This window comes from Pantherophis guttatus, chromosome 15, assembly GCF_059756535.1.
Source record: "Pantherophis guttatus breed Tessera chromosome 15, ASM5975653v1, whole genome shotgun sequence".
NCBI lineage: Eukaryota > Metazoa > Chordata > Lepidosauria > Squamata > Colubridae > Pantherophis > Pantherophis guttatus.
The window spans coordinates 14,515,009-14,523,132 of NC_142077.1; the positions used below are offsets into that span (position 1 = coordinate 14,515,009).

The 8,124-nt window shown below is 50.4% G+C and overlaps 1 long non-coding RNA gene across 1 annotated transcript; it reads right to left on the reverse strand.

Annotated features, from left to right (window-relative positions):
- Positions 1-3,119: 3,119 nt before the first annotated feature.
- Positions 3,120-6,205, reverse strand: LOC148111957 (uncharacterized). The gene is made up of 3 exons (XR_015729991.1): positions 6,082-6,205; positions 4,814-5,748; positions 3,120-3,295 (listed from the first exon to the last, which is right to left on the reverse strand). It is a non-coding gene; the product is annotated as an uncharacterized LOC148111957 (long non-coding RNA).
- Between the last annotated feature and the right edge of the window lie 1,919 nt (positions 6,206-8,124).

Consider the following 8,124-nt stretch of genomic DNA (forward strand, 5'->3'; position numbering starts at 1 on the left):
CGGATGATGGAGGGGAGAAGGGGGCTCCTGGAGGCCATCCACTCGTGTGCCATTTGCGGACTGGATTCAGGCAAAACATGAGGACGTAAACCCAAAGGAACCAAATTGTGGGCTTCCTATGCTGTTTAATCCAGTGTTTGTCAACTCTGGCAACTGAAATTTATTAATTATTAGTTTTAAATTTCTTGAATTAAGCTGGAGTAGAAAGAAGAAAAGAAGATAAGTATAGAAAAAAGACCATTGCATCACAAGACATAAACACACACACACACACAGAGTTCACAAATCCTTCATCTATGCAAGGTATAAAGGTTTTTGCAAGAGTTTCAGGAAAGGAGACCCATAGTTATAGCAGCCAAAGCCCAGATGACATCTTTAAGTAACTCTTCAGAAGCTGCAAGTAAGAGCAGGATTTCCTTGAGGAATCAGGCTCACAAATTTCTCCTTCCAAGGTTGGAGATCAAAAGGCAGAGAGGCCATTTCTGTGCTCCCTCCATCAAGATCCAGAGAGCTGAGATGCCCTTCAAGAGGAGAGGGGCCTGGGCAGTTCCTGGGAGCTATCGGTCCAGGTGAAAGTCCAAAGATCTGCTCACAATTTTGGGGTCCCCTGTTATTTTAGGTCTCCCGGGGCTGCAGCAGCAGACACAACATCAAAGGTTCGGTCTCCAGTCTACAAACGGAGCAGCACCAGTGTTGGCAAACACATCTGGGTCTTTCTCGGAGGAAGGTGGACTTGTTGCCAAGCATGAATCAGGACCAGGCATTCATTCACCTCTGGAGGCCATCAGATTTGGGCAGGCTGTTCTAAGTCATTATCAACCACTAACAGAGACTTAACAGCAATGAATGAACAGGCCCCTGTCCAGCAATTAAAGGTCGGTTCTGTCCTATTTTTTTAGATGTGATCACTGCAACCTCAAAGTGATGGTGCATTTCTTTAAGACACAAGAATTGTTCCTTTATCTGAGGAAAGTATTCACTACATGGGGAACAGTCAACTCTATCATATGTCTTTTTAGTCCCCTTCTTGGTAAATTGAATTGCATCAAATCAAATCAAGTTTATTACAATCAAAGACCAGAGATCAGAACAAATAAAAAGATTCAAGGAATATCCAGTTAAAAGTCCTAGAATGAAATAATAAACAACAGATAAACTCTATATTAAAATCACAATTTGGCATCCAATGTCAGTTACACATGGCCTAACGATATTATAATATCACTCCTTAAACTGTGAGGCCCATAGTCATTAAATACAAAGGAGGAGTAATGCAAAAGGATTTGCTACTTTAGTTGTGTGAAATAGCTATGGTGGATTATTCCGTGTTTCCCATGAATCTCCAGCACTGCTGCAGAGAATCTAACCACCTTTGCTGTAACCATAGTCTGTTCCTCCTTAAGCAGCCACTGGAGCTGAGCAGCGTCAGAATGGCCAGGATGCCTATTGGTTATTGGTTTAAAATATCTCCATAGAAAGAGCATCACGTCCAACTGTCTGTCCAGGAGAGGAGGGAGGATTGGGGGAGGGAGTGAGGGAGGTGGGGTGGGGGACTTGCTACCTCGTGTGCCAGGTGAGTCTGGCCAGAGCCGGATCTGGGAGCCAGAACTGAGCAGCCGAATAGGCTGAGCAGTCGGGGCCGAACAGCCCACAGGAGAGGAGGAGAGAGGAGAGCAGCCAGAAGCTGGAGGGGAGCCCAGGGGTCTCCAGGAGAGGCCGAGGGGGAGCAGAGACCCCCAGAGGCGACAAGGCTGAGGGAGCAGGGGGGCAGAACGGGAGGACAGGGCTGGGTGGAGGGTCTCAGAGGAGGCAGAAGCTCCTGCTGCTCCAGAGCCTCTCAGGGGAAGCAAGAGGAGGAGGAGGCCATGCCTAACATCTACCTGCCCTTTTGCTCCCCCACATCCTCATGCAGACACCCCATACCACCCCATAGATGGCCTCTCCCACCAGTCAGACAAGCCCATCCACACCACACCAGACCCAACTCTCAGCCCATAAAGAAACTGGCAAACGTCCCATTCAGCCCCTCTGGCTCTGAGCCTCTGGGGAGCCCCCCAAACATACTTCATCAAGCCCAGGGAACTCAACCAACAGGAACAGTCCAAGAGGGTTGGAAGGGACCTTGGAGGTCTTCTGGTCCAAGCAATGCTCCAGCAGGCTAAGAGTTGAGTCTTCAGGAGAGCTGACTTCAACAAGCTAAGAGAGATCTAACACAATGAAATTCAAAGCAGAGAAAAGTAAAGTCTGACACTTGGGTAAGAAAAACCAAAAGTAGACATATAGACTGGGTGAAACCAGGCTTAAGAGCAGTAACTTTGAGAGGGATCTTGGAGTCTTAGTGGACAACCAATTAAATATGAGTCAAGAGTGTGCAGCGGCAGCCAAAAAAGCCAACGCAATCCTAAATTTCATTAACAGAGGGATACGATCAAGATCAAGAGAGGTACTAATACCACCCTATAAAGCCTTAGTAAGACCACACCTAGAATCCTGCATCCAGTCTTGGTCACCACACTATAAAAAAGATGTTGAGACTCTAGAAAAAGTGCAGAGAAGAGCAACCAAGAGGATTAGGGGACTGGAGGCTAAAACATACGATGAACGGTTGCAGGAACTGGGCATGGCTGGTCTAGTGAAGAGAAGGACCAGGGGAGACATAATAGTAGCCTCCCAATATTTGAGGGGCTGCCACAGAGAGGAGGGGGTCAGGCTTTTTTCCAAGGCACCTGAAGACAAGGAATAATGTATGGAAACTGAACAAGGAGAGGTTCAACCTGGAAATAAGGGGAAATTTCCTGACAGTGAGAGCAATCAACCAATGGAAGAGAAGTTGCCTTCAGAAGTTGTGGGAGCTTCATCACTGGAAGCTTTCAAGAAGAGACTGGACTGCCATCTGCCAGAAATGATGCAGGGTCTCCAGCTTGGGGGGAAGGGGGTTGGACCAGATGACCTACAAGGTCCCTTCCAACTCCGTCAATCTGTTTCTAGTTTCTAGAGAGACTGGGAAGGATTCCACGTGTGAATGACCTGAACGGTGAATGCAGAAATGCTTAATTCCTTCTTTGAATCTCTTTTTAGGAAAATAGAAAACAAAACAAAATATGAAAAGGACACCGAGAGAGATAGAATCCATATACAATTCCAAATAGGCACAAAATTCCTAAGGTGGCTGACCAACCGGACCCAGTGAGTGGTCCTTCATGGAGCTACATCTACATGGGGGGGGGAAGCATTCGGTGGGGTTCCTCAAGGTTCTGCCTTGGGCCCAGGACTCTTCCACCTCTTCCTCAATGACCTACGTGAGGGGACAGAAAGGGAAGTCATCAGGTTTGCAGATGGCACCGAGCTTGTGGGAATTATTAGAACATCAGCTCAATTATCCAGAAGGATCTTGACAGACGTGAACGTTGGACCCCACCTAGCAAGATGCATTCACTGGTGAGAAAAGCCGGGATCTGCAGGATCCTTAGAAGGAATCCCCAATGCCTAGCTACAGAACGGGCAGCACCTGGCTCAGCAGTGGTACCTGTGGAAGGATCTCCTGGCAAAGCACTTAAGGATCTGCCAGAACTCTGCTGCAGCTGACAAAGGAGGCCAAGGCAGCCTTAGGCAGCCATAAAAAGAGGGGTAGATCCAAGATGGAGAGAAGTTCTGGTACCGCTTTATGTCTCACTGGTCAGACCACCCTCAGAATACTTTGTCCAATTCTGGTCACCCCGGAAAAGAAAAAGTTGTGGAGATTCTGAAGAAAAGAGGAACAAAGATGATTTAAGGTCTGGAGTCTAAATCACTTAATGAACAGTTGAGGGAGTTTGCTATGTCTATCTGAGACAAGGTGGGAAGGATTGGGCAGCCATGATAGAATCTTCCGGCACTTTTAGGGGCTCTGACAGAGAAGAGGGGAGGGGCTTCATCTCCAGAGCACTGGAGGGAAGGACAAGAGGAAACAGGTGGGAGTTTGTTAAAGAGAGACCCAATCTGGAAGTCAGGAGACATTTTTCATACAGTAGGAACAATCGAGCAATGGAATAGGTTGCCTCCCAAAGGAGTGACGGCTCCATCTCTGGAAGTTTCCAAAGTGGACAAGAGAACCGGAGGGTATAAAGTTCCTGCCTTGAGCAGAGGGTTGGACTAGAAGACCTCCAAAGTCCCTTCCAGTCCTATCAATCTATCTCTTATGCTCTACCATCCCTAAGACGACTTCACCACCGGCCGGCCACTGACCAGCTCTAGTTGGCCCTGGTGGCCCCCGGCTTCCCCCTCCTGTTGCTCCTCTCTTGCAGCCTCTGGAGCAGCAGGAGTTTCTGCCTGCCCCCGAGACCCTCAACCCAGCCCTGTCTTCCAGCTCTGCCACCAGCTCCACCAGCCTTGCGGCCTCCGGGGGTCTCTGCTGCCTCTGGGCATCTCCTGCAGACCCCTCAGCTCCCATTTCGGCTTCTAGCTGTTCTCCTCTCTCCTCCTCTCCTGCGGCTGCCCTGCTCCCAGCTGCTCGGCTCCTTCGGGTGCTCAGTTCTGGCTCCCAGATCCAGCTCTGGCCAGACTCTCTGCTCTCCCCACAGCAGAGCCCTCACCCTCATCACTGCTGCCCCTCGGCCTCAGCTGGCACTCCGAAGGTTGGATCTGAGCCTGGGGACTCACCTTTACCAACCTCACCTCACCACTGCCATGGCCATCACCCCCACCCTCCTTCTTGGCTCGGAGCCCTGGGATTCCTCCGTGCTCTCAGGCCCTGATGCTGGGTGGCTGGGAGGCTTTCAGCTCATCTGGCAGTCCTGCAGTGACTGTTAAGGTGGGGTTAAGGGAGGGGCTTCACCTGGTAAGGGTGGGGCTCCCATGACTCCCCTGGCACACTGGGTGGCAAGTCAAGGGAAGGGAGGGGAAGAGTCTCTTTTCTTTCTCAAATGGGTAAAAGGCCCCCATTCCTCCATTCCAGCTATGGGGAGAGAGTGTCAGCAAAGTTCTGCCATGTGCTGGTCACTCAGGAGTGCCAACATCATTTCTGAAGAAGCCCACTTGGCTGGTGACCTCTCTGTGGAGACCTTCGCTGACTTTCTCCAAACGCCTGTTCTGCAGCTCTGATTCTTGGATGGCCATTCTGACCTGGTTCACTCCTTCTCTGTTGTCCTCCAGAGTTTTCTGCTGGTCTTCCATTGTGGCCTGGTAAACAGAGGTCTGCTGCTGATGCCGATTGTTGAGGTGCTTCTTCCCATTTCCCCTCATATTCTGAAGAGGGGTGACTTTCTGCCTCAGTTGGCTGGAGGGGCTTTTCTCCACAAGGTGTAACTTTTGTCCCTCTCAGCCAGTTCATGCTGCAGACTCTAGAGGTGCTTCTTAAGTCCTTAAGAAGGTTCCAGACCTCTTTGAGGAGTTTCTCAGAGGTTCAGAGGCAGCCTTCTCAAGTCTTAGGAAGGCCACTTGGCTAGTAACCTCAGACATTTCTTCAGTGTGTTTCACCAAAGATTTCTTCTCTACCTCTAACTGGTGGATCATCGTGTTGGCATGGTCCAACCTTCCTTTGTTCTTCAGCAGAGTTTTCTGCAGGTCTTCTGTTGTGGTCTGAAGTTGATCCAATGTCTGCTTGAGACAACTGTGCTGCTCTTCCATCCGTTGTTTGTCTTTCTTGAATTCCTGGATCTGAAAGTCAAAGGAATCTCTCAGCTGGTTAATCTGGAGATGGAGGCCATCACTGCTCGCTGAGAGATTCCCCAAGGATCTTCCCTAAGGGACCTTTTCTTCCCTGGTGCTGACCTGTTTGAAAAATGGAGAGACACGGTCACTTCCTCTCTCAGTTCAGGGGACATTTTGCTAACCGGCCTTAAGTCCACAGATGCCTTCAAGGGGCCCAGTTTGAGAAACACTGAGACAATCCATCACAACTGGTCTCCCTTCAAACTGCCCAGACTTCCCATTTGATTCTGGCTCCAATTCGAGGCATCTCATCTATCGAAACTCTCCAAAGGAGTCAGAATGAGCGATCGATCAATTCGGCCATCTCTGGCACTGCTAGGGGGCTTCTGATCACAGGGAAAGGGGGAGGTGACCATTCGGATTAGGAAAGAGCCCCCCCCTCCAAGTACTTACCAGCCCCATCCAAGGCACGAAAGCCTGGAGGGTCACCTTGGGCCAGTCCCTCCCTCTCAGCCATAGCCTACCTCACAAGGTTGTTGTGAGGGCAAAGGCGTCTTCAGTATGTTCATGCCTTCAGCTATTTAGAGAAACAATAAAGGTGGATAAAAATCTAAGCAATAAAAAATGAAAACATATAAATAAGTCAATCACCAGGCCGAGTCTGCTTGGAAAATAACTACATCTGGCCAACGGAATCCCTTTTTAGGTTAATTTCCCCAGGTCAGTTTCCAGCTTTGGGGTCTCAATCCTTCTCCAACTGGCACATCCCGAAGCCAATTTTTTCCCTAGTTCCTATCTCTGCCCCCCAGCCGCCCGGCCCCAGCCCCTTTCCCGAGACAAGGACCTTCGACATGGTGGATGAGGAGTTTGGAGACAGGTATGGAGGCTGCAGACACGGCAGGTATCAGCACGTCTGTCGTGTTTGGTTGAGCCCCATTTCACTCATCTCCCCCCCCCCTTGATTCTGCCTTAAAGGGGAGGGTCTCTCCCTCCTGAGGAGCCCAGGCGAGGGAGGCCCTGCGATGCCCCCCCAGTGCTGCCATCCAATCCAGCCACTTTCCAGGGATGTTGAGCAGAGCCTCCATGATGTGGTCCAGATTCCCCAAGGATGCTGGCGGTTGCCATGGTGAGCTCCAGCCAATGAGCTCAGGAGGAGCCTCTGACGTCACAAGCCAAGGCTCTGAATAGCCACCAGTCAGCTGCCTTCACCTGGGGGCGGAGCTTATTCATGGATGAGCCAATCCTGAAGGGGCTTCGCGCCCCCAATTCGCTTCAGCCAGAGCGGCTCCTTCTGAAGGGGGAACCGTCGGTCGCCTGGGGAGGTCGGGGAGCCCCGGATTCTGCCCCTTCTGTGGGGGTGGAGTCCAGATGGGGAATGTTGTCCCTTGGATCTGGAATCTGGTATTAGAGATCCAGGGGATCCAGGTTTTCCTCTTCATGCCCAGATGATGAAGGGGAGGTGAAAGGGAAATAGGCCTAAAAGATCAGATGTGATTCATTTGAAAAGGCCTTGTGAGAAGGTGCCTAAAGAAACAACGGATCCAATTTTGTACAGTCCCAAACAGTCCCTACAGGAAGTCCTCGATTTATATCCATTCATTTGACGACAGTTCCAAGTTCCACGGCCATTGAAAAAAGCCATCTATGATGGGTCCTCGCACTTACGACTAGTGCAGCATCCCCTTGGACACAAGGTCACTATTTGGGTGCCTGGCAATCAACATGGATTTATGACCAGTAAAGTCAGTGGGCGAAACGGTGTTTGTTTCATGACTGCAGGATTCACTCAACAACCCCAGTGATTCGCTTAACAACGGTGGCAATAAACATGGTAAAATTCAGCACAACTCACTTAACAACTGCCTAGCTTAGCAATGCCATTTCTGGTCCCAATTCTGGTCATAAGTGGAGGACTATCTGTAGGATGCAGCAGCAGTCTGATTTGGACAAGCTTAAGCAGGGCTGGGAGACCACCAGGAATTGCCAGGGGTAGGTTGAGAAGAAGGCAGTGGCCAACCTATCTTGCTATCAAGAAAATTAGGTGGGGGGCCTTTAATGACTTTGAGCCAATCAGTAAGTGACTCTGAGTTCTAGTCCCGCCTTAGGCGTCAAAGGCAGCTGGGGGCTTTGAGCCAATCACCTGGAGGCCCCAATTTCAATTCCCAGGGCTCAGCTAGGACTTCAGGGCTAGACTCTATGCTGCCCCCTACAGGCAGTGAGTCTTAGCTGAACCCTGGCAAGAGGGAGGGGCTGTGATGGGGGAGGGGCTCTCTGTGTCCAGGAGTTTCTCTCTTTTGCTCTCGGATGGGGCTGCTCTACCCCAGAAAGACCCGGGAGGGGGAGGGGGTACTTGGGGTCCTGCTGGAAGATGAGGCGGCAGTGGTGACCATCAAGGCCTTTGCCCAAAATCCGACCTGCCTTAACAGTGACAATGGTTAAGGCAGCAGGCTAGGAAGCAAGAGATCCTGAGTTCAAGTCCTGCCTTAGCCCTGAAAG